Here is a 27856-nt window from a genome sequence, read left to right on the forward strand (position 1 = left end):
CTAACAGCTGTTGACTGTCAGCTAGGCAGCTCCAGCAGGCAGGGTGTCCAGGGTCAGCAGGACAAAGCTCTCACTAGTCTGCACTCTCCCTTCCTCCCTTCAAACCTTACTTGGCAGATGTCCCACAAAGGACATTATCCACGCAGGCACTTTTGTACCACCGTGTGGTCACTTCCAACAGGTATCTGGCAGTTTCAGCTTCTCTGCTTTCATTCATGTCCATCTGCTTTCCCCGTACCTTCGTGAACTCATTCTCACTCATGAACACAGGGGCCACTACTCATTGGGTGGCTGAATGGAGATGTGGAACTGTTGGGTTTGGATTCACAGCTGGAAGTTGAGCACCTAGGTTGAGTCACAGAAATTAATGCCCATGAAGCAGTGACAGCTTCTTTGGATGCTAGGGACTCAATTTCAGGATGCTAATGCCAGCAGATAGTGACCACATGCAGGCCCTTGATGGGGATATGGGAGTTCTTAGAGCAATGGGTATGCACAGATACTATGCTAGTCCATGGCCGGCTCCTCACCAGCTACAAGGTGCAGCTGCTCCTGCCTTCCAACCCCTGACAGTGAATTCAGCAGCACGGGCATCAGGGAAGAGTCTGTGACTATCCCACCTCCCATGTCAGTAGCCAGGCAGGTGAACACAGCCATGGTGGGAGACACAAGGTGAACAGTAGGAGGGGGAAGTTCTCTGGATCAAACAAAGACATTTCTTTGGCTGCAGGAGTCCATGATCCACTGGGAGGTTTTTCTTCTTCTCCTTCTCCTTCTTTTTCTCAGGAGCCAGATTCCTCCTGCCCCTCCTTGGGATCAAATATCATCTTGAACTCTGATGAGCTACAGCTGGAATCTCTGCCCTCATGCAAAGACAAGCCTTCTCCTTGTCCTTCTGGCACCTTCTTCATCTTCCTCTTTTCCTCTTTCTCCTCATTGTATTCACTCTCCCTCCTTTTCCTTTCTATTCACCCTCATAGTGGTCTTCATTATTAGACTCACTGCTGGAGTCTTTGGCTGCTCTGGCTGCTGCCCTTTCACTGACTGACTCACTCTTGGACTCTGGGAGTCTATTTGTGGACTCTGTGGGGCCTGACTCCTCCTCTTCTCCTTCCTCTTCGCCCTGTTTGAGCACTTGGTCCATTCAGGTACCTCCACGTTGCACGCAGATGTGTCTGGAGCTTCCTCTGGCCAGTGTGGGAGCTCTAGGTAGCCTGTGGCCTTGGCATTTAATGGGTGGGATAATGAGTCCAGCTGGAAGTAGTCTGGTCTTTGAAGATGACTCCAAGCCTGGGGCTGGTTTGGGTGCCAGGAAGAGCTTCTTGGCATGGTGGCTGAGGGCTCTACCCTACTCTGAAGAGAGGATAAGCTGCCAGGTGACAGGTCACAGATATCACAGTTCTGGTGGGACTTGGACAGATTTAGTGTATACTGGGTCAGCAGTTTGGTCTGCTTGGGTTTAGTCAGGTAGAGCTTGGCTGCCAGGTTGATAACCTGGAGTTTGTGGATGTCTTGCTCTGCTGTGAGGGACTTGGCCATTTTTCCCAGGACATCAGGTGAATATTGGAGACATGCTCACTGTATTCCCCAATGAGCCACAGGATGCTGGCTCAGGCCAGGAGTGCCTAGGTGTTAACGTGAGCTTTGCCAACTTCTGACATCCTCAGGCTGTGCTGGCTGCATCTGCAGCAGCTTCTTAATGATGACCACTGACTCTGTGATAAATCACAGTGCAGCCACTATTTCAATGTGATTGAAATAGTGGCTGCACCAGTCCGTTGAGGCAGGTGTCACAGACTTGTCCCATGTTAGTTGATCAGCATCCAGTGGCCTGGATCATAATGCCGTAAAGTCCCTGTCCATGTGTGAATATAGGTCTGGAACTTCTATAGGATTGTTGATTGACCTGATGCAGAAGCTCTTCAGTAGGATTGAAACCCACTGGATGCTCGATGGGCATGGTGGCCGTGTACTGCCCCTCACTGTAGAGAGGACAGGGCCAGAGGTATGGGGAACTTGGGCTGGGGCAAAGGGTGATAGATATGGGGAAGAGAGGTATACTAAGTAGAATGGCATAGAAGACAAGTTGGAGGAAGACAAAAGTAAGAAGAGGGCAGGACTGGGGTCAGTGTATGGGGAGGTGGGCCAGGAGAGAGAGAGAGGCTGGGTGATGTGCCCAACATGCTGGAGAAGACTTTTTTTTTTCTTTTCAGTGCAAAATATTTTATTTAAGTTTGCCTTCTAGACAAATAGAAACTCCTGCCTCAGAGAAAGGTTTTTTGAATCAAAAGTCCTGGAAATTGCCACAGAGAGCAATGGGCAGGGCTGCACTGGAACAAGCTGAGGGAGCCAGGAAGGCTCATGTTTTAGGAATCATCACATCAAGTGCTGACCACTGATACAAGAGACTGTTCCATCAATGAGGCCAATTTTTTCAAAGTGACAAGAATATGAATCCAGTCATTCTCCAGAACATTTTGGAAAACATTCTGTGGGTCTTTCCTAGATAATCCAGTGAACCAGAAAAATGGGAAGACCTGTGCTAAATACACATTTATAGTTTCTAAACTTCGATTTAAAATAGTAAGCAAACTATGTTCTCCTGGAAGAACATACAGAAATTATTACTTTTTTTTTTTTTTTTTTTTTTTTTAAGATTTATTTGAGAGAGAGGGAGAGAGCATGGATGCCTGGGCAAGCACTTGCATGCACCAGCTTGGGGTGGGGGTAGGCTTGGGGGGGTGGGTGGTGTAAGTAGGGACAGAAGGAGAGGAGAGGCTCTTCAACTAGATTTTCCCCATTTTGCACAGACTCAGGGGCTGTGCTTGATCTCCCTAACCTGAGATCAGGGACTGAGCCAGAATGGAGAGTCAGACGCTTAAGGAACTGAGTCACCCAGGCACCCCTGCTAATGATTATTATAAATATTTAAGCCTTTTCTTCAGTCTGTTCAGACTTAATAATGTAACTAGTTTTGTTTTGTTTTTGTTTTTTTAAAATATTTTATTTATTTGACAGAGATCACAAACAGACAGAGGGGCAAGCGGAGAGAGGGGTGGGGTGTAGCAGGCTCTCTGAGCAGAGAGCCTGATGTGGGGCTCCATCCCAGGACCCCCGACCTCAGCCGAAGGCAGAGGCCCAACCCACTGAGCCACCCTGGGACCCCAAGCGTGTAACCAGTTTTAAGAACAGTCTATGAAGTCTCAAAGCTTTAGTCCACTGAGAGGAGGTTTTCCTTTGTAGTGTAATTTATGCCTAACAGTCAACCTTTCAGCTAATGACATCTTAGGGAGGAAGGAATTGCCCGTATGTAGATGGTGGATGGCACCTGGCGGGGGGGGGGGGCAGAGTTATGAAGATGGTGGCGGCCGCTAGAGCCTGGCACGAGGAGAGCGTGCAGTTGCTGTCCTTCCACCAGCATCCCCTGAATGAGTCTTAAATTACAGGCCTCCTCTCCTCCTCCTGGATGCTTTCAGATTAGCAAATAAGCATTTTTCAGAACAGTCTGGACGCCTGGGGACCTGCCGCCCCCGCACCGCCCCCTGGGGCAGGTGAGTCCACGGTTCTCAGATTGTTACGGAGCTTTGTGGGTCTTTTGGCCTGGAGCCCTCCTGGTTTTCAAAGTCAAATGTTTGGGGGGCTCTTCCCTCAGCTGCCAGTCTTAAAAGTTGGGGCAACTGGTGTGGGGTTCCAGCCCTTTGCATTCAGCGAGAAGTTGCAGGTTCTGAGTTCAGTTCGGACTCTAGGTGGCTTGGGGCGGGGTGGGGTGGGCGGTCTGCGGTGAGATTGTGCCTCAGGCTTTTGTACTTGCTTTTGTGTGGACCTTCTTTCACAGAGGAGTTTCAGATGCAAATTTGGTTTGTCCGTGGTAAGACGGGAGTTTAGGTTCTTTTTACGTTCCCGTGTTGAACCCAGTCGTTCTAGAGGCGGGAAGCCCTCAATCAAGGTGCCAGCATGGCTGGGCGAGGGTCCTACACATTTTGAGTAAGTGTTAACTGTTCTTTTATATATGGATGGTAATGTGGAGAACAAAGGCGAAAGAAATAAAGAAAAAAATTACGTTTCCTTACAATTTACAGCCCATTGATAAATACTTGAGACAGGCAGAGTGACCATCCTTAAGGAGCTCCATTATCTCCATGTTAATACTTTGCAGGAGGAAAAGGCAACCTTAGCTTGGCATTAACCCGACCTCTAGGATCCTGTGCTGTCTTTAATATGTGAAATCCCTTTGGAAGCTTCCTTTATTTCTACCCCCTCCCCCAAGATATATGTTAGTAATTATCCTCCAAACGTGGTCTGCTGATAGCATCTAAAGGGTCTCATGACCAAGGTTTTTGTAGACAGTAGTAAATGACCTTATCCTAATAATAGCTAGCCCCTCAAGGTCCTGGAAACCTTGCTCCAAATTCCCTTAGAGACTTAGGCTCTCATAACTCCCACCCAACTTGAAAATCTGTAATCAGTCACTCCTCACAACTCCACTGCAGCTTCTCTGCTCATGGGGCCTGTCCCGTGCTTTAGTGAAACCACCTGTGTAGGACACCTGTGTTGTTCAGTCAGTTAAGCTTCTGACTCTTGGTTTTGGCTAAGGTAGTGATCTCCGGGTCATGAGACGGAGCTCTGTGCGTAGAGTCTGCTAAGGACTTGCCCTTACCCCTCTGCGCCTCCCCGCTCTCTCAAGTAAATAAATACAATCAAAAACCACCAAAAACAAAAACACAAAACACTTTTTTTTTAAAGATTTTATATATTTGACAAACGGAGATCACAAGGAGGCAGTAGAAGCAAGCAGAGAGAGAGGAGGAAGCAGGCTCCCCGCTGAGCAGAGAGCCCGATGCGGGGCTTGATCCCAGGACCCTGAGATCATGACCTGAGCTCAAGGCAGAGGCTTTAACCCACTGAGCCGCCCAGGCCTTGTCTCAAGAATTCTTTCTTGAACTTTCACTCCCAGACCCCAACATTTCACATCATAATGTTTGTATTCTACTCCTCTGGTGCTAACTTACTAATTTACTAATCTATCTATCTATCCATATATCTGTAAATAATTCTGGAATATCCTTTCTTCTACTCCTTCTGCCTCCAGTGTATTGCTCAGATCTATCTCCTTCCTCTCTGGAGTAATATAGAGAAAGCAGGGTGTGATCTTGGAAAACAGCAAAATAGGACTATTAATGAGATGGTTTAGTTCTAGCTCCAGAGAACTTTCCTTGCAGTGCTGTTCCATGATCAGATTGACCTCTGACTCCATCACCGTAACAATTTGTGTCCCATTAAAAACCTTCAGGCATTACCTGAAGAAGTAAATGGGCTTTTCGTCAGCATCTCATCTCAAGCTATGTTTTCTTGTGAGTTTTGGCATGAATTAATGCTCCAACAATGAGCTATGTAAGGGTCTAGAGGCAGGGGGCATCTCACCATCTTGGTACTGGAATGATAGAGAACACACATAACAACTGAGGAAGAGTTAACAAAAACAAACCAGTTATGTTCACAATATAGTGACCATGTGTTTACTTGTATTTGCAAATGCATAAGGACATCCCCCCCACCCCCCTGCCCCAGAAAACATACCCTGAACTTCCCTGCGCTTTCCTCAGGGAAAGGAGGTAGGATTTGGGAATTGTCCTCCGGCCCTCATTATTTTAATAGTTTTCTGTTAGTGTCATTATTTCAAAATTTATTTTAAGTTGCTTTCATTTTGTTTTACAATTGTCACATGTTCCAGTATATCCTGAATATAATTTTAACGTTAGCAATGATAATATGTTTAAAAATAGTTTACATTTATGTATACTAATAACAGTGGGGGATTTATAACAAGAAATGTCCCCAGCCTAGAAACTTTTTTTTTTTTTTAATAGGTTATAGGAAGATGACTGGTTACAGTGAGAGATTATCTGCCCATTAAAGTGTGTATTAGGCAGAGTTTATTCCAGTTAAAATGAAGCATTTAAGCCTCTTTCACAAATTTATCTATAGAAATTTCCTGGGAGCATACTTTTTTAAAAGATTTTATTTATTCATTTGACAGAAAGAGACGGATCACAAGTAGGCAGAGCAGCAGGCAGAAAGAGGAGAGAAGCAGGCTCCCTGCATCCCAGGACCCTGAGATCATGACCTGCGCTGAAGGGAGAGGCTTAACCCACTGAGCCACTCAGGTGCCCCTTTGGGAGCATTTTGGAATAGGCTTCCTCCCCTACAATGTCTCACCTGGAAGGAGGTGAGGTAATTCTCATCTGAAGTACAGCATGTTTGAAAAGATCGAGAGTTATGGACAGATATGTAGATAGATGGATGTATTAATAAGTTGTTATGAAACCATCTTGACAGATGTTAGGCTATACACACACACACACACATATTCGAACAAACATGACATAGCATGGTATCGACTTCTTTTCATAGTAGGGCACTCCTTATTGGCTGAGATCTACCTGGGGAATGGCAATTGCCACCAGAGGAGTAGAATACAAACCTCTCTCTCTGCAGCATGACCGAGAGAGAGAGAGAGAGAGAAAGGAGATGCTGAGCCATGGCACTTGGGTTGAAGCCTTAGGTCTAAACCTTGGCTGCACATTACAATTGCCTTGGGAGCTTTCAAAAATGACATAGCAATGCCCGCCCCCCAATTCTGATTTAATGCTCTAGAATGGGGCTTTGGCAGTATTACCGTTAAAAGCTCCCCAGTTGATTCTAATGTGCAAGTAGCGTTGAAAATCACTAGATTAGAAAAAGAGAATATATCGTAGTGGGTGACAAAGTTTGTTAGTTGAGCAAACACGATAGTGATCAATCGATAAACACAGCAAACTGGAAGAATACTGTGATCAGTTAGAAGACCAGGCATAAGTCATGCTAGTAACTAGGATTCTGAAGCCTGAAAGAAACCAAGTTGTAGGACACACCAGGACAGCGCAGCACTTGAGGACACATTAAAAAGGAGAAGACAGACCAGACCAGCATGGAGATAATGTATTCATTGTGCAATCTGGACACCACTTTCTCAACTACATTGGCTCACCGTTCTTCTCAGTTTCCTAGCAAGAAAGAATTTGATAATGGTTTTGGAACTTGGCTATATACCCCCATGTGGTCTGTTATCTATATTTACTGTCAGATTAACATGGAGTAAAATGGTTCTCATTACATATCTGGGCATATTGGATCTCTGTAAATCTTTTCTGTTCTAGTCTGGGCAGGTTACTTTGTAATAAAAACTGTCCTGAATTCTGGTTGGTACGGTTCAATAAACATTTACTGGTCACCTAATAGGAGTTGAGTATAGAGCATCTATTAAATAAATTAATAAAAATTCCTGCAGTCGAAGAGGTTGCATTGTAAGTGAGGGCAGATCAGTTCAGCAGGGAAGGCACTTCTTTTTGAGGTATTTTTACCTAGTGATGAGTACTACGAATTAAATGAAGCAGAGTCATGTGTTAGAGCCCTAGGGGTGGGAATGATTCCGGGGTCTCTTGATAGGTTGGTGAGGGAAAATACGTGAAATGAAGCCTGAGTGACTCTAACAAAAATCTGGGACAAAGGATGTTTCAGAGAGTACAGCAGATATAAAAGCTCCAGACAGAAATGGAGTTATTAACATCAGCTGGGTCAGAGGATTCACCTGAAAAGGAGTTCGGTGGCCAAATAAGTGCTCATCTCCCAATCCTCTTCTGATACACAAAACAGGTTCAGCGCAGTTCCTGAGAACTTCGTGTTTTGCTTAATCAAGAACTACCCAAATTCAAATGTCCTACCTAACTCCTCCCCATAGGCTGAACACATATACATATACATAAAGTCTCATGTTCATGTATTTATTGCACACAGCCTCCCAGTGCTCAGTGGGATGCTTGTTTGGTAATCACACCTGTGTATCATTGATCTGGATGATTCTGTCTTCGTTATGGAAAGCATGGCCTGAGGACTATCTCAAGCAAGTATTAGCTTTCTGTAATTCTGTGTTTCAAAGACATTTCCCACATGCTCTGCCCTGGCTTCTTTGGGTCTCTCTGTTCCCTCCCTGTCCTGTGCACTGTTTTGTTCGTTGGGGGAAGTGAGACTGGGGATCTTACCCCTTGCGTATATCAGGTTGTATGTGCGCACATCATAGTCATCCTGGTCCTCTTGTTGACCCAGATCTCTACAGGCATGAAGGTTTTAGAAGTCTGTGCTACCATGAACAAAATAAGCAGATAAATAAATAAAGGATTTGCTAGGCTCCAGAAGCGAATGCACTATTCATAACTTGGATGATTTTCCATGTTATTAAATAAGGGGCAAGTACCTTTTTACATTTTGATTTTTCATGTTTTTAATATAGCTTCCTTCATGTCATCTGATGGAGCTTGATATTTTAATACTCTCTGTTCTCTTTGTGTGTCTTTAACTTTAATCCTTCTTGAAATCATCCTGGAGACAGGCTTGTGGCTTTTGGATTACTGGATTTTTTTATTGTTGTTACCTTTAATTGTAATGTTCAAATTTTGAGATCATGTTTACTGTGTAATAACCAAATAACTCAAATCATATTTTTGGCTTAGAAGGTTTGAATTTTTAAAGGAGCATGTTGAGGATTATCAAGGTCTATGATTATTTTATCTGGAAAAGTTCAGTACTGCCATGCTGGTATGGACTATTATGATTAAGTTAACCATATTGTTAATTGAATATGTTAAAAACAAACAGTGCTGAGTCTCCTTGTTCCTCTCCCCTCTGTCAGTCTTCCTGTCTCTCTCAAATAAATAAATAAATCTTAAAAAAAATTTTAAAAAGGCCTTAAAACACAGAGTGTAGAAATGTGTTTTGTTGATGAAGGAGAGATACAGTGATTTAATAGTAAACAACTAAAAAAATATAAATTTTCCTTTCCTTTATCTATAATATAGTTAGAGTTGTCTTGTGGCAACCACCTGTAATAAATTTTAAACTTGAAAATCCTTAGCTTCTTGGTTCAGACAACAGTACGTCTTCACCTTCGGCCATTTCATATTAAAATATATCCAGGGTGAAAACCAGGTAATTTCTTTTCCTGAGGTTATAAAGATCACTTTATTCTTCTTAAGGCTTTCATTTATTTTTTTATTCTTTGAAGATAGTTTTCTAAGTTGTGTCTAGTAGCTGTGTGTAAATAAATCCCAGAACCTGTATTTATTAAAACCTCTATCAGCAGTCATTCCAGATTACTTTAATTCTACTATTTATTGTTAGTCTAATACTTAAATTATACTTAGCAATTTTTATAGATTTAAGAAAATAATCCATATTTAATTCTGACCATAAAATGTTACTAGAATTTTTTGTAAGGTGAGATGGTGATGGTCAGCATATGAAACTTGAATATAAGGAGTTTACATTTTGAACCTGCAGTAATTTTTGGCACATTTTTGGCACTCAATAAGTGGGATGGTTAGAAAGAAGGAAACTGAGTTCTGTTACTTACTTTCTGATAGCGTTTTTTATTTTTTTAATTTTTTTCCAAAATATGTGTACCTGAAGTTTATTATATGCCCTAAATAATAAGGCTCTATTGTCCAAAGTTTTTGTTCTATTTTACTGGAATAGCCATCTTTGCAATATATGTGGTAGCTGATATAAAGAACAAGAGAGACTAAAAAATTTTTTTCTATCTTCTTTCTGTAGCTGATTCTTAAGAGAGTAGTAGTTTCATTTTCTTGTTGAGAAGTAATAAACATCTCTGTCAAATATGGGGGGAAGGGAGTGGACACATATCTGGGAGTTTCACACATAAGTATTTATTTCTGGATTCAAAAATTCCCAAATAGATCAAGTTCAGTACTAATGTTGAACACATAGCTGCATTTTAAAAGTTTAAAGAGTCAATTGAGTTATCTGTTTATCAAAATCATATGCTTTTTTCCCCTTGGATTTCAAAACTGACTAGGCCTGAAAACAGAATTTTCATAAAGATTGTAAACTATATAGACAAAGTCTAAGCAAATTAAAAATCAAATTGTGTTTCTAAATCAATAAAAGCAATAACAAGAAAAATTCCAAATATATACATAAAGTTTTGTTTCATGCCTTCAATCAAGTAGTCTGTGCAGTTTAATGAGCCTTTCATATTATTGAACTAGCTTACCAATTTTTAACAGAAAGCGGAATATAGACTGGGTCTACAGAACAATATCCATGTGTATGATTGGTGGGAAAAAAAATGCCTTATACTTCAGGAAAGTAAGAAATCTAGGGATAAAATAAAAGAAGAACTTTCCCTTCCCTAATTACTTTTGTCCACTTTTTGCATCAGTATGAATTCATGGAGTCATAATTGATTTAATGGATTATAATAGAATTTATTTAGATGCTCGGAGTTTTTCAGAATGGGAGTCCCATCAATATGCTTTTGTGTCCTTTTGAGAAGTCTTCATCATTTCTCATTGACCATCTTTAAGTTTAACTTAAGTAATATTATATAACTTTCTGTATGCTTCTGTTCCCCCCTGCTGACTTTGGTAACATTACTGTCATACATGTTACTTTATGTTATAGGTCTTACAAAACAGTTATTACTTTTTACTGTACACATTTGATTCCTTTTATAGGTATTAAAAAGAAGGAAAAAAATAAAAAGGAAAATATGTCATAATTACCACATATTTATAATTTTTGGTGCCCTTAATTGCTTTCTGTAGATATGTATTTCCATCTGCTATAATTTTCCTTCTGTATGAAGAACTCCTTTAGCATTTTCCTGCAGCATAGGCTTGCTGGTGATGAATTCTTTTAGCTTTATATATCTGAGAAAGTCTTTATTTCATCATTTTGGAGGCATATTTTTCTGTGTTAATTCTAGGTTGACCGTTTTCTTTAGTAGAATTGTTCTGTTCTGGTTTGCATTGTTTCCAGTGAGAAATCTAACATTCTTCATTCTTTTGTTCAAAATCTACTACTTTTGCAGTGCCTGGGTGGCTCAGCGGGTTAAGCCTGTGCCTTCAGCTCAGGTCATGATCTCAGGGTCCTGGGATCAAGCCCCATATCAGGCTCTCTGTTTGGTGGGGTGCTGCTCCTCCCTGCTCTCTGCCTACTAATGTCAAGAAATAAATAAAATCTTAAAAAAGAAAGTTTAAAAGAAAATCCACTTTTCTGAAGTTACTTCCAAGACTTTCCCTTTGTTATAGTAACTGAACAGTTGGCTTAAGATATGCTATTGCGTTGTTTTCTTCATGTTTCCTGTACTTGGGATTTATCAAGCTTATTGGATCTGTGGGCTTATGGTTTTCATTAAATTTGGAAGAACAGCAGTCATTATTTCCTGAAATGTGTTTTTTTAATTTTTGTTTTATTTACTTGTATTATCCTGCCCTGATTTATTTTCCTTTGACTCCAGTTACACAGGTAGTAGTCCACTTGTAGTTATCCCATAGCTCACTGAAGATATATTCTCTATTTTTTTTTTTTTGTCTTTTTCCTCTCTGTTGCATTTTGCCTGGATTCTATTGCTATGTCTTTAGGTTCATAAATCTTTTCTCCTGAAGCATCTACTCTGTCATTGAAAACCACTGTGTTTTTCAAGGCAGACACTTTAGTTTTCAGGTCTAGAAGCTTAGTTTGTTTTGCATATTTATGTTGCTATTTAACATTTTTAATGTTTCCCGTTTCTTCTTGAACATAACAGGAGTTTGATCATAACATCTTTAATGTCCTTGTGTAGTAATTCTATAGGCATACGTTGGACGTATTTCAAGTTCAGTTTCAGAATACCTCGAAAAAGTGAATCACAGTAAAGTGAGTCAAATAAAATTTGGTTCGCAATGCATATAAAAGTTGTGTTTATACTATACTGTAATCTGTTAAGTGTGCAATAGCATTGTGTCTTAAAGAAAGTGTACATATTTAAAAATTAAGTTAAAATGCTTTAATGCAAAATACTTAAAATTATAAATATAAAATAATATAAATAAATATAATATAAATGTAGCCATTCCAGGAAGTCATAATCACAGATCACAAATCACCATAGCAAATGTAGTGATGAAAAAGTTTAAAATATTGTGAGAATTACCAAAATGTGACACAAAGACTTGAAGTGAATGGACACTGTTGGAAAAATGGTGCCAACAGATTTACTTGATGGAACATTGCCCCAAACCTTTGATTTGTAAAAAATGCAATTATTTGTGAAGTGAGATAAAAGGAGGTATGCATTTATCTGGTTGTTTCTTGGTCTCTTTCCATTGCCTTTTTTTTTTTTTTTCCCCTTTAAGGATCAGATCTTCCTGATTCTTTGTTTAACTGGCAGTTTTTAATGAAGTATCATACACTATGATCTTTAAATTTGTTGTTACTGGATACTTCTGTATATCTTTAAGTATTCTTGAACTTTATGCTAGAAAACAGTAATTACCTGGAAAGATACTCTTTTGAGTTTGCTTTTAGGTTATATGATAAGTATCCTTAGATTAGACTGACCTATATCTAATTTTGCCCTCCTACTGAGATACTATGGAGTTTTCTAAATATTCTGATTTCCTGTGAATTGTGAGGATTTAACTTTCTGGTTGAATGATTCTTTTTCTGCTCTCAAGTAGTCTTGCCTATATGTATGTTTATCATTGATGAGGCAAAGATGTAGAGAAATGCTCCAAGATTCCCATTGCTTTTCTTCTGTGTAAAATTACTTCTCTCCTGTACTGTGATCTGCAAACCTTTCCCATCTTGGCCTCCTGCTTTTAATTACCTCCTATTTACCCCATTGGTGAGGAAGGGATTTTTACCCTAGACCTTTGAGGGTAACCAAACCTGTGTCACCGAACACTGGACAGAGGAGACTGACCATAGTCACATGTGTTAATAGTCATATATATTCACAGTCTGGAGGAGGGGATGGAGCACACCACACAGAACCTTACAGAGGTGGCTCCTGGGAGCAGTGAACAACCAGAGGCTATGGGAAGCAGGCTTTGTAGTACTGAGAGGGTGTGGTGACCCCTTAGTTCCTATGAGAAAATATAATTGGTTTGTTGGCTTATTCCAGGAGCTGTCAGTGGAACCCACTATTCCACTGTGAGCCTGAAGGTGGTTTGGCTAGGAGATCTCATCCATGAGTGCAGAAGTAGGAGGTGAACTTGTGGCTATACCATTTGAGAACCTCTCAGTTTCACCAGATATAAAGGCAGCACATAATATTGGATCTTAATTTTAGGCCTCACACCATACACCTGACTCCGATCTCCATGTTCTCAGCTTAGTGGCATTGGTGGGCTCTGACTGGGTCCTTCTCAGTACTGCTTCTGAAGTCCCTCACTAGTCCATAACCTGGGGATAATCATAGAGTTCACCTCTTTCATAGATCACTGTCCTGTGCTACCCTATGTGCATGGCTGGAAAAAAGTACTTCATTGACTTTGTTCATTGTTTTTATTTTTAGTGAAATGTTAAATCTGTCCCATTACTCCTTCTTGGCCTTAGCTTCTGTTTTAAAGAACTTTGGCATGGCACACTTGATAAATTGAAATTTAATGGAAAGTTTATCATTATTAAGCAAATGTTAAGTATTTGATCAGCAAGAGGAGAGTTTCACCACTATTACTTTTACAAGGTTTCCTATCCTTCCAGAACCTTAGAAAAAGTGTTACTGTGGTATGATTAGAGGAAGCAAGGCATAAAAGGGTGAAGAGAAAAGGGGGGAAAAGAGTACATTACATACCAGTAAACAGTGTTCTTACCATTAGCATTCCCCTTTCATTTGTAGACTTGAATCTGAAGGCTCACAATTTTGAAAATGAGACAAGTAAGCAGTTGATTTTGTTTTTAATAATTTATTTCAGAGGGAGAGGTAGGGTGAAGGAGAGAGGGAAAGGGAGGAAGAGGGAGGGAAAAGAAGGGAGAGGGAGAGAGGAGCCCAGTGTGGGGCTCAATCCCAGGATTCATGACTTGAGCTGAAGGCAGACACTTAACCGATTAAGCCACCCAGGTGCCTCTGGGCAGTTGATTTTGAATAAGTATTTAAACTCTTCCAACACAGTGCTCCTGCCAAAAAAAAATTTTTATGTGGGAATAATATGGACATCAGTGATTCCACCCGCCCCCCCAAAGACATGCTATAAAACCTACACAGGTACTTTATACAAGGTTTGGCACACAATAGGTGCTCAATTAATATCATTTCCACTTAAGCCAGTTTGATTACTTCTGAAGGAGTTTCATGTTTCAGAGTTTCCCTCTCTCTCTCTCTCTTTTTTTTTTTTTCCCCAAACTAAACTTACTTTACCAACTAGCTGGTTTTGATTTTGTTTTGGCCCTTTTCCTTTTCTATTTCCTCACTCTGGGAGGCTATAAACCATGCTGTGTCCATAAGTAAATAAAAAAGTCCTCAGCTTCCCCAACAAAGAGTATTTTTGGCAAACTCAGTGCACTTAACACAAAGTGTCAGAATTTCAAAACCTCCCTAAGGAGTCTGGCAAACATATCTAAGGGAAGGTAACCGAGTGATTATGAGTCCTTTTCAAGGCAGTAAGGCCACTCCAGAAAGAAAGGCAGTGTAAAGAGTCACTGGCTTATCCTACAAGACTTGTAGCAGCAGCAGAAAATACGTGCAGGCAAAGAATAAGATACTTTGGCTCAAACAGGGGAGTTCACTTGAGAGCCATGAATTACTTTTAAAACCTTACTCTAGAAAGTATATAGGAAAACTGTAATTCTTTTGATTATGTTCAATCCATATATTAGTCAATTGTGTTAACAAGTTTGTATTGAGCAAATTAAATTGTTTTCAATATACTGTACTTTAATGTTTGGACATAAAGATGCTGTGAACTGCATAGATAAGGTCTTGTCAGTGTTAACATTCCAACTTCTCAATTACTAATTCCATAACCATAGCCAATTATCTAGGATCTCTGCACCTCACTTTGCATCTCTTGTTAATAATGGACATTTCATAGGATTTTTTCTGAGTGTCACATAAACCAACACAAGTAGAAGATCAGCCAGAATCCAAAATTCATAAAAGGTTCTCAGTGAATGATTGCTTTGCTCTTGTTACTACCACTGTGAGTAAATCATGAACTAGTACTACGTTTATCATTACATGTTTGTTTTCAAACAATGGACATTTTTAGATTCTTCCATTGCTTGCCAAAAGCAGAGCTCCAAAATCAAGACAGGAAACAGAAATGAAATATTATAGGCACAATGATGGAAACTCAAAAATATCTATCATTTACGAAACCATGACATTTAAAATATAAAGAATTATTGCTCATATTAAAAAAGAGAAAAATAAGGAGCATAAAATAGCACTCTACCACTGTAACAACTTTTTGCCTTGTGTATTCACTCATTCATTCATGAAATACTTATTAAACCCCTGTAATGTTTGAGCCATTATTCTCGGTATTGTGGATAAAGAAATTAATAAAACATACGAATTTGGGCTCTCATGGAGATTACAATTTCTTAATGGGGAAAAGAGAATAAATCTCATGCTGTGTCCTTTCCTATCTTACCCTGTTCCTCAGAGGGTGATATTTATCTCTCTCTCTATGGAAAAATAAGAATGAGAAGAGGAATAAGGAGTGTGTGTATGGGTAGAAAGGACTGTGATTTTATTTATTTTTTTAAAGATTTTAATTTATTTATTTGACAGACAGAGACCACAAGTAGACAGAGAGGCAGGCAGAGAGAGAGAGAGGAGGAAGCAGGCTCTCTGCTGAGTAGAGAGCCCAACATGGGGCTCGATCCCAGGACCCTGAGATCAAGACCTGAGATGAAGGCAGAGGCTTAACCCACTGAGCCACCCAGGCGCCCCAGCACTGTGATTTTAAATAGGACGGCAAGAGAAAAGCTGAGTGAGAGATTGCGAACAAAGACGTAAAGAAGGTGTAATTTTGACCTTCCGGCTGGATGAGGAGAGTATGGAAGGCAGAAGAAGTAACAAGCAGTGCATAATCCTGCATGGGACCATGCCTCTAGTATTGACAGAACATAGAAGAGATGAGTGTAGTTAAGTGAGCAGGGCTCCATCTTGTGATTCGAAGGTAGAGAGTTAATGCAAGGAAAGTAAGTATTCAGAAGACAGGTGATCTTTCAGATTGTTCTCAGGGCGTTGACTTTTTCTTTTAAAGAGTTGGAAGAATCATCCTAATTCTGTGCTGGGAAGAGATTAAGAGAGGAGTAGGGAGGGGCGCCTGGGTGACTCAGCCGTTAAGTCTGTTGGTTTTGGCTCAGGTCAGGATCTCAGGGTTGTGAGTTGGACCCCACGTTGGGCTCTGTGCTCATTGGATAGCCTGATAGAGACTCTTTCTCTCCTTACGCCCCTCCACATCACTCTTATATGCTCTCTCTCAGATAAATAAATAAATCAATAAATAAAGTCTTTAAAAAAGATAACTAGAACATTTAGGAATTGGGGAGCGACTGGGTTCCTGATACATTATGATGTGATTAAATACGGGATATAAGAGAAGGCAGGAAATCATGAGTAACTCAAGGGCTTTGGGTTGAGCAACTGCGGGGTGGAATTTCCAGGTAGAGAAAAAGACAACGCAGGTGGAAATTAGAAATAGTAAGATCAAGAATTTGGTTTGGGGGATATTAATTTTTAGGGAATTATCAGACATTTGAGCCTTGGTGTCATGAGAGTATGTGGGTTCAAGCCTGGAATCCATGGGGAAGATCCAAGCTAGAGATACAAAATATGGGTCACCAGGATATGGAATTTTTTCCCATGTTTTTTTCACTCCTTGCCTGTAGACATTTTGAATTTATATATCCTGTTTCTCAGCATTACATTAACATTTAAAAAAAAATTGCCTCACGGCAACATGTAGTATTATTTTAAGGACAATGGAAGGTATGTGCCAGATCTAGAGGTAAATGGTTAATTTCACCAGGTTTCATTTTGACAGCTTTGAGCTTGGATTTGCTCTTTTAGATTTGTGATCCTCAGTTCCTCACTGGCAAATAAGAAACAATAATACCTATTTTATATGATTTTTGTGAGGGGCATGTTTTATACCATTCTTTGAAATTTTAGTTTTTAATTATTTAGTGGTATAGGATGTACAATATACTTAGTGCTTCATATTCATTATCTACTTTAATCCTCACTAAAAATATAGAAGTAGGTGGAATTATCCCAATAGGAAGGCAGAGCCTCAGGAAGATTGAATAATGTACTCATGTTAACCTAGCTAGCAAGTAGCAGAATCAAACCTATCTATTAACGGTTTTTGTTTTGTTTGTTGTTTCTACATGGATTTTATATAATACAATCTAAAGTCCTAGGAATAGAATAAGCACACAATAATTCCTCGCTATTTTCATTATTATGCATGTGAGAAGGTTAGTTACCAGTTTTAGAGTAGTATCTAATTTTCTATGAGGATCAAACAAAATTTCATTTGAATGAATAATGTATGTATAACAGTTCTGGTAGCAAAATTCTTTCAAATGCAGTATATTAATTAAGCAGTATTTATAAATATATATCAGTACATGAATTTCAGCTGTTCAACCTATAAATGAGTATAGTGTACTCAACATCGTACTCAATGAATGGCTTTAAGATGAATGCAGAGTGGATCCATGGCATCTGTCTTATTTACCCAATGTCTCCAGTGTTCTATGAAAGACCCACTGGGACTCTACTATTCCCTTCCAGTACCTTCCATTGTGAAGACTCTATCCCAGATATCTAGATATACTCTAGATATGTTTATGTCCTGAGTGAAACCAGCCTATTAGCTTCCAAATGCAGTTGAAAAGGTATGGATGGTGGGGGTGCCTGGGTGGCTCAGTGGGTTGAGCCGCTGCCTTCGGCTCAGGTCATGATCTCAGGGTCCTGGGATCAAGCCCTGCATCGGGCTCTCTGCTCAGTGGGGAGCCTGCTTCCCCCTCTCTCTCTCTGTCTGCCTCTCTGCCTGCTTGCGATCTCTCTGTCAAATAAATAAAATTAAAAAAAAAAAGGTATGGATGGCAAAATTTCTTTGAATTATCTGTATTACAGCCAAGCCCAGTTTAAATAACTCTTGATTCTGTGGATAAGTAGTGTCTGTTGCTAGTATGCTTTTTTGTATAATTATTATTTATCACATATGTTTTACTTTGCTTATACAATGTTTATTATATCATACATGTCATAACATACATTAATAGATTTAGCATGTAAATGCCAGAAGATCTGTGCCATAGTGGTCAAGCGTGTGCAAGAGCACAAGTGTTTTGCATGAGTTGTGCATTCAGTGTCCCACTCAGGTGAATCTGATTTGTCTGGGTAATTTCTCATAAAATTTAGCATTCTCATTTGTGAAATGGAAAGGGGTCACTCTTTTCTCAGGGTTTATCATGCGTTTTGCAAGATGATAAATAACATCATTAGTGACCTCTAAGACAATAATTTTAAAGCCTAATATTTATTGGGCACATACCAACTAAGTGGGTGCTCCAAATGTTTATGTGAACTAGTGAAAATAATTCTTATAATGCCCTCAAAGGCAAGCATTGTAATTATATTCCTTTGGTAGAGAGATTAGAAACTGTGGTATAGAGAGGCTAAATATCCTGCCCAAAGAGGCATAGTTGGCATTTGCCTCCTTGCTACCAGAGCAAGATAGGTTGTCGAGAGCAATCATGTCCAGTACAATTTTCTGCAGTGCATGAAATACTGTATATCTACTCTGTCCTGTGTAACAACTAGCCACACGTGGATGTTGAGCATTTGAAATGTGATGAGAGGGATAAAGGGACAGAATTTTCAGTTTTATTTAATTTTAATTACAGTTTAAATTAAGTAGCCATATGTAGCCAGTGGCTAACATATTGTACAGTGACGCTGTGGAGTAAAAATCTATTACACTGTGAGACCCTCCAGGGCTTGTCGCGTGTCTCATTTGGCTTTGTGTCAGGGGCCAGTACTGACTTGGAACACAGAGGTGCACAGTGAATGCTTGCTGCAGTAAGAAGAGATTTCTTTATGGGTTCTACTCTCAGCTTGTGGGTCTAGTTTCTGGTTTGTGGACATCCTGGTACAGCTCTACTTCTCTATACCTCCAGTGTCTTTTTACAGTCTTGCTTAGTGAGCCTTTCCTTGGCTGCATTTCAAGCTCCTTAGCTGGGTTTAAGCACCAAAAGGGTCACCATTTGCCAGGGAGGAAATAAAAATGCCAGCTGAGAGTGTGTTTTGGAGTACGGCTGATCTGTTTGATACCCTGTCTCACAACTTCTGAGCTGACTATCCTTCCTCAGAGAAATGATGGACATCTCAGTTTTCTGTTCTATCAGGTGTATATAATAAATGTTCTCTTTGCGTGAAGTTGTTGGGAAAATAAATGGAGATAGTTCTTGAAACCCTTTGCAGAATACCTGGCAGGTAGATTTCAATCAACAAATACCTATTTTTATTATTATTTTTCTAAATTTTTCCTATTTTTGCCTTTCCTTCAAACCTCCAACACCTCACAAAGGTAAAATTTCAGGAGAATGTTTTATGGAAAACATGTTGAAACATTTAGACTATCTACAGGATGCTGATTTACATCTTTTAGTTAAACAATCATTTCTTGAGCTACAATAACTTGCCAAATCCTTGAGGTGGAACAAAGAGTGTATATATAAGGATAAATAAGACACATCTAGTGCCTCCAAGGAGTTCACAGCGTGCTGGGAAAGAGAGCCAACAAACTGATTACAGAGTAGTGTGAGCGTTCTAGAGGAAGTAAGTACGAGGCAGTGATCATCATTCCTGGATGGATGGGAATTGTCACGGAAATCTTCACGGACGACGTCGTGTATCACTGAATTCTAAAGAATGCTTAGCATTTGTTGGATGCATATGAAATATGAACTTCATTGATCAGTCTGTTCTTTGCTATTAGGAGCTTAATGAATAAATTATGAAAAGTAGTTCCTCCTCCTCCATCACCCTCTCTTCTTTCCCTGTCCTCATTCTTCTCCTTCTTCTGATTCTGCTGCTGCTGCTGCTGCTTCTGTTTTCTTTGTGTAGGTTGATTTTTCAAAAAAAAAAAAAATCTAGAAAGTGAAAGTCAGTCTTGTATCTAGATCATGCTTTCCCTACAAAGTGTTAAAATGGGTAATAGGAAGAAAGAGACATTTAATTAGAATGTGATTATCCTGGAGGTCTCATGCTATAGCAGATGCCATATTAAAGGTTTAATTTTTTTTTTTAAGATTTTATTTATTTGACAGAGAGATCACAAGTAGGCAGAGAGGCAGGCAGAGAGGGGGCGGGGAGCAGGCTACCGGCTGAGCAATGCCGGGTTAGAGCCCAACGTGGGGCCCTGTCCCAGGACCCTGGGATCATAACCTGAGCCAAAGGCAGAGGCTTTTTAACCCGCTGAGCCACCCAGGTGCCCCTAAAGGTTTAAAAAATCCAGATAACAGGAATATCTAAAACAAATACAATTCTTTTAAGTATTAAAAACAGTATATCAAATAATTGCCACAGCTGGTACGTTGATGATCAGCAATATTTGGAGGTGAGCATGGGGTGCATTGAAGAGCAGCTTGAGCCTCCATCACTGTAATTATGTATGAGTCCCAGACAATCTACACAGCCTTGTCCTGCCAAGACTCCTCATATAACTATGCACAACCCATGCCACCAACAGAGTGCATTGCACAAGAAATTATACATTTTAAATTGGATGCCAGAAAGAGGGTTTCTAACTACATAGTGAAGGCAGCTGTGCTAAGATATTTGGCCATCTCTGTTTTCTATGGTTTAGCTCAATATATTAAAAGTCCATGAAATATTTTAGATCTGTTACCAGTGCACTAGGGCATGGTGATTGAGAGTTCCTGAGATAGTTTTTGCTCAGATCCTATCTCTGATCATTCCTACTAAGGTATTTAAGCTGTATATGCCTCAGTTTTCTCAGCTGTAAATTAAGGTTAATAATAGTATCTCCCTTATAACATTGCTCTAATAATTAAGTGAGGCACTATATAAAGTGATTAGGCAGGGGCTACCCTAATTTGTGGCCAAAGAAGTTAGATACTGCCTCTTCTATTATTCTGTTGGTGTGGACTGTGTCTTCTTGGTATACTGTGTTCTTCTAACTTCTAAAACTTTTTTTGTTTTTTAAGATTTTATTTATTTATTTATTTGACAGACAGAGATCACAAGTAGGCAGAGAGGCAGGCAGAGAGAGAGAGGAGGAAGCAGGCTCCCCGCTGAGCAGAGAGTCCCATGCGGGGCTCGATCCCAGGATAACCTGAGCTAAAGGCAGAGGCTTTCACTCACTGAGCCAGCCAGGGACCCCCAAACTCATAAAGCTTTTAAAAAAATGGTTGTTCAGGGACACCTGGGTGGCTCAGTCAGTTAAGTCTCTGACTCTCGATTTTGACTCAGGACATGATCTCAGAGTAGTGAGTTGGAACACGGCTTCAGGCTGTGCATGGGTACGGAGCCTACTTAAGATTCTCTCTCTCCTCCTTCCTCTGCCCCTCCCCCGTGCTCTCCTTCTCTGTCTCTGTCTGTCTCTATATAGCTAAAAAAATCATTGTTCTGTGAAACAATGAGTAAATGAGAGCCTGGTATTTATATGGATTTTGGAATCATGCCAATAAATCATTTTTTCTCTGATTCCAACATCGTAATACTAACATTATACTCAGATAATTTGAATGAGTGATGCCTTTAATAATAAAATTATATTATTAAATGTCTGTAATACTCCATATTGGCGACAAAAGATGGTGTGTGGATTACTTTTAGGAATTCTTTTAATGTTCCCATTGATGTTCATTGCTTACTCATTTTGTTATTGGTAAATAATCATTTGCAGAAATATGTTGGCCAGTTCCAAAACTTATGTACACACACACACACACAATTTCATAGGTGGTCATTGTGTAGTATTGAAGTTGGGATTTAAGCAAATGATGGAAAACCACTTTTTTGCAGGTATAGGCATTAAGAAACACTCTCCAGTTACCCTGACAGCAATGACATAAAATTTTTCTCCTGCATTTCTTCACAAAAGACAGGAGAGTGTTGGGGTGGAGTGAGAAATCAGACACCAGTAGAATGTGGCTTTCCAACTGGATAACACCCTTTCCCTATTAATTGTAATGAAGAGCGTACTGTGCAGATCTGAATTCCAGAGAAGTTTTATAAAATGAAAATAAAAAGAAATACAGCATTTCCTTTAATGTATACACTGGGTAGTATAAGAAAGGAAATAGATCATTTCAGATGCCTTAATTAACATGTTAGTAAAATCAGTTATTGTGCTGGAATTGGTCAGGAATATTTTGCAGTATCTGAATTGATTTTGTGTGCGTATTTGTTCATTATAACCCAGCACATGATTCCCAGCAAATGTGTGGAAGTGATAAGGTTTACCAGAATTCCTGGGTGTGTTTGTGTGCATTTTCATTTCTCTGCTTTCTGGAAGAGGGCATTTCCCCTTAAACTCACCTACTTTTTTTTTTTTTGCTGCATGCTTACTCTTTACCCCTTGGAAGATAATTCCCCTTGTTAGCTTTATCATTTGAATTGGGCTATTCTACCCTTTTTCCTTCAGTACTTTCTACCAGGGATAAGAGGGAGGCTGTGACCCTGTCAATTTTGTCCTCTTTGCAGATTTTCTTCAGGTGAGACAGAGGCTGAACTAGCCTGTTTGTATATTTTACTGTCGCACAATAAATATCAGCTTTATTATTCAGAAAACACATCTTCATTGTCCGGAGCTCTCATTTTTGCATAATTTGGGAAGGTTTGTTTTAACTGACCCCTTTCCAACCCCAACTTCCCAGCTCTCATTGTTTTCTTAGAGAACCTTTGTGTCTATGGGACTTCTTTTCTCACTCAGATTAATGTCTGCTTTCTTCAGCATTATCCCTGAGTAGAGAGACTGGTAGTAGTACAAGGATGTCTCTGAAGGTCTTATGTTAAAATGCAAGATGTAGTAGAGGGGGAAAAAAAAGAGAGTTGTCAGTAATAAGGTTTTATCTTAATGTCGTCAAGTGACTTCTGGAGTTATCGCTGGCACATTTGTGAGTATTTGCCTCAACGACGGAGTCTGCTTTACAAAATCATTTTGTGCCAGAAGAGACTATTTAAAATTGTGCTCATGGTGCTGTCTCCAGGCGGGAATTTGTTATTAGCAGCGGTGATAAGGAAGGCTGCAGACATGTCATGACATTGGTTACCCTCAGGATAAGAGTAGATCAAGGCGTTCTGAGGGAAGGGCAGAAGGGGTGAATTACTCCTCGTCACTGCCAGACTTTGTGGCTACCAGCAAAGGAACATTTTAAGCTGCTTCCAACTCAGGAAATTGGGGAAATTGCAGCTCCTGCACCGATCACTGCTTCCCTCCATCTGCCCTCTTCAGAGCTGTCCTTTACGGGGACTTCACTCAGGTCCACGGTCATGGCAGAGTTTTCTCTGCAAGTAATTGAAGAATGACTTCATCTGAGTGTAGAGGGGTCTCAGGGTCATATGTAGTGAGCTGAAGTACTGGGAACACTGTTTCTACACATCTCTGCACACACACTCACAAACGCACACATGTTGTTTTGAGAATACTGGCTATGGAATCAGTGCTTGAGACTAGGAGGTGTGTGGACAGGTGAGGTGGCCAGGTGATTTTCCACTGATCAGAAAAGTTTAAAACCCAACCAGATAACACTGACTTGAAGTGAAAAGACTTAGGTACTCAAAAATTTGAAACAAATTGATACCTATTAATCAGTTTCTCCCAACTCTGAAGTAAAGCACATGAAATGACTACAAAATTTTTGTGTTGCAATGTGTATAATTGTGTCATTTGCTCCTATTCTGGGATATTGTTAACACAAAACAGGGAGCTATTAAAAAATGGGAAAGACTGAATTCTAGCAATATGCTTATTTTAAACCAAAATCTAAGCATTATTGGATATGAAACTTGCAAATCTTTAGTCATATTCCCTTTTATTCAAAGATCAAAATGTCCTTTATACACCACAGAAGAAAATGCTGGGTACATTTGAATTCAGTAGATATCACCGACTCTTTTTTCAAGTGTTCTGACTTTGGCAGAAGCCAAGAAGCAGTTTGCAAAGCACTTTTCCTTAATATTTAAATTCCCTTTGAGGTTTAAGAGAAATTTAATCCACATGTTTCTAATTCATTTGCACTCAACTCATAAAAAATGTTCTTCAATTTGATCTCATTGTGGTCCAGGGGCATTAAAAAGCTTTCAAATGAGCCTTCCTCCTTGAATTGAAATCCAGATGTTGTGTTTTGTCAGCTCTAAGCAAATTCAAAACTCAGAAAAGTCTTGGTCATAAACGAGAAGGCACAGATGGTTTTGGATCTTAGGGAGGAAAAAAATCCACAGATAATAGAAACTCTTAAAATATAGGGAACGATCATTTTTAAGGATTTCATTCAACTGGTGAGTAACATTATGCTCATTTAAAGATGGCAGTCTCTGCAGCTACGGGAAATCAAATGATCTGAGGCCAAACTGTGAGTGAGAATATAGCCAGGAATAGACTCTCAGAGACCTTCTTTTTACTAATCACGAGTAGTGATTAAAATAAATAAATAGTAGGAGGGTGAAAAGGATGGAACCAAATGCTAAAGCCATATGGTAGCACCATCAGGGATAGAAAAAAATAAGGTTATTTTTCACATTTCAAATACTCCCTCACATTAGCCACAGAGAAGACGGGCAGGAGAGAGGGGACTGAATACTGTGCAATCGAAGGCAACAACAGTCACATTCTAAATAATCATATTCCTGGCATTTCCCAGAGAGTTCGGTTTTTCAGCATTCAAATTTTCAATCTCAATTTACTGTATCTGGAGGCAAAATGGGATTCCGTCCCTCTTAAATATGAATTCTATTTGAGAAGCGCTCAAGTTTTTTTCTGTATCTTTAAACCAGTGTGCTGATCCACACACACATAGAGAGGTCACTGACTACTAATCAGTAATCTTTTTTACCTTAGCACCTAGATCATTACCTTTTCTGCCTTAATTACAAATTTCTTCATAACCAGGATGAGTTTACCAATGCACTATGCATTTTTTGCTGGAAACTTCCACCTGAGAAATTTCTCATGGTTTTGAAAAACTTATATTTGGAAGATCCTTTTAAGATCGATTGATCAATTGATTTGAGAAAGAAAGAACATGCATCACGTGGAGGGGAGATACAGAGGGAGAGAGAGTCTTAAGCAGACTCTGCACTGAACTTGGGGCCCCAAAAGATGTTCCGTCTCAGGACCCTGAGATCAGGACCCTGAGATCAGGACCTGAGCTGAAACCAAGAGTCGAACACTTAACTGATTCAACCATCCAGGAGCCCCACTTTAATATAACTCCTTGGCTAAACATTTTCTTCCTTCCCTTCCTCCCGCCCTTCCTTCTTTCCTTTTTATTTATTTATTTTTTTAACAAAATGAAAGGTTCTTTTTTTTTTTCCTTTAAATTCAGTTAGCCAAGGTATTTTACAGATGTAGTAAAAAGAGGGGTGCCTGCACCCCAATGTTCATAGCTGCAATGTCCGCAAGAGCCAAACTGGAAGGAGCCAAGATACCCTTCAACAGATGAATGGCTGAAGAAGATGAGGTTCATATGCACAATGGAATATTACTCAGCCATCAGAAAGGATGAGTAACTAAACATTTCTCAATACTTTGTTTCATAGGGTGTGGGTCTTAGTTCTAAGATTAGAAATTGTTTTAGAGTCAGCCCAATCTAGGTTCAAATGCTAGCTCTGGCCTTACTAGCTGGTTTATTTAGGGACTTTACATTGCTTCTCTTATCTTCAATTTTCTCCCCTCTGAAGTTTTGATAAAATAGCTACATTCAGGAAGTTTGTGGTGAGGACTGAGATGTGCAATATTCATTTATTCCTTTTCTGTTCACTTTTCTCTCCCCAGTACTATGAGTCACACTCTATGGGTATAGCTCATCCTTGATAATGTGAAGAAAACAAAGAGAACTTGGTGGGAGTTTGTTCTTGAATTCTTTAAGCCCTCTTTTGTTTTAAACGTGTACTTTGTAAGAGAGTGCTATGCAATTCCTCTTGCATGTGTTTATTAAACATTGGTTCCTGGTCTGAATTTAGCACCCTTCAGATCTAAGTCCCACACTCTTCTTTCTCTCTTTCTTTCTGATAGACTAGAGGGTGTCTGTGACGGTCTAGCAATCATTCATCCAAACGCATAGCAGCATCCCAAGTTCCACGTTGAACCCTCCCCTCCCCACCCCTTACCCCACCCTCACCCCCCACTTGCCTCTTCATTCCACCTAAGTCCGATGTGGAAGACATCAGGCCAGACCCAGCAGGGCACTGGATTAGTGTCAGGCACGAGACCCAAGAACGATAATCAGGACCACTGGATTTCAGCTGTAACACCTTTGAGTAAAAGACTCTGGAGCTTTCTTTGGGTCTTGTTGAGAAGATAGCTTTGATATCTGGAGTTGCTTGTAGCCTCTGCCATTATGAGGGGGAAAACTTGTCTGTAAATGGAGCCCCATGTAAGAGAAGAGAACAAAAACATCTGAGTTCTGATGGCGTTGGTTATACGCCTGGAATCAGCCGTACCTGAAGCCTTTCCATGGCGTAAGAAAACACATTTTCCCCTTCACACCAGCCACTTTGATTATAAGTGTTTTATTTTATACTAAGATGAAAAGAACACACAGATAAATAATTTTTACAATGCATAATAAGATGCTTTTTATAAAAACAATGACTAATGGCAGTTAATGTTCTTCTTTTTCTTACTGTTATTGCTATGATTATTACTTGTGGCTGAAAAATAACATAAAAGACAGTTTTCTCATCTTACACAGAATGGTTTATTTTTTTTTTTATTTTGTTAAAAGTTTTCAGTCCCAACCTCAAGACCTCATGGTGCTTGCAGACATAGGCAACTACTTTGTTCAAAGAAAAAAGTCATTCCTCTCCTTAGATATGCCCAGCAGGTCTATTAAACTCCTGTGATTTCTCAGCCATTCACAGTTACTGCATAATGCTTACAACTGTGTTTCAACAGATCCTTCACACTTTTTTATATCTTTTTTTATTCTCTTTCTGCAGACAGGCTTACTATTTAATACCGGCTTGGGGAGCCTGATATTATGGATTCTAAATGAGTTCCACTGCCTGGGGTGGTTGACTATCCGATAGTGGCCTTTTGTGAATGGATCCTAATTTATACCTCAACTTATATTAGTAATGTTGACCAAGGAGCCAGATAAAGGTCTATAGATGATAATTTTGTTAAGAAATTAGAAAAGGAAAGAAATGGATGTTGAAGAAAAATAATCAATGGTGTAGATAATGGAAAGGGACCGTCAGCACCTTGGGAGAAGGAGACACATTTGAATTGCTTTCCTTTGTACCCCAAGTGCTAGCATTGCGACAGGCATTGTCTTAAATTCTCCTCTCCATTTGGTTAAGGGCTGGGATACTACTGAGAGCCAGGTCCTCAGCAAAAGACGTGGGAGGAGTAGGTTTTGATGTTTATCCTTGTTTGGTGAATTTTTACATGCAGTTATTTAAGGATTTACATGAAGAGGGAGGGTTTTCGAAAAGTTTATTTGGGCAAAGGCAGTTTCCCTGCAGCTCTAATGTCCTAAATAGATAATAAAGTTGCCTGATTTCGTTCTTCTTGCAAATATCGAAACGTCCTTTGTGTGAAACCGGGAGATCAGACCGGAGAACTCAGCTATTTGTGGAGTTGGGGGGAAATGCAGAAAGCACCGCTGCAGACTGTTGGTTAGATGTGGAAGATAGTAGTGAAAAAACACAATCTGGTTTCTTTGAGTTGAATGCCCTGTTGTGATGGCCAGTGCCTCCCTGAAACAATCTGCCCGTCAGAGTGACATTCACAAATAGCATCCAGGGCTATATTTCTGGCAC

General features: G+C 39.8%; 1 pseudogene; it reads right to left on the reverse strand.

Annotated features, from left to right (window-relative positions):
* LOC101673907 lies at positions 1-26548 on the reverse strand (annotated as a pseudogene).
* Between the last annotated feature and the right edge of the window lie 1308 nt (positions 26549-27856).

Source organism: Mustela putorius, unplaced genomic scaffold (genome assembly GCF_011764305.1).
Source record: "Mustela putorius furo isolate JIRA1106 unplaced genomic scaffold, ASM1176430v1.1 tig00000174_pilon_pilon_pilon, whole genome shotgun sequence".
Lineage (NCBI taxonomy): Eukaryota > Metazoa > Chordata > Mammalia > Carnivora > Mustelidae > Mustela > Mustela putorius.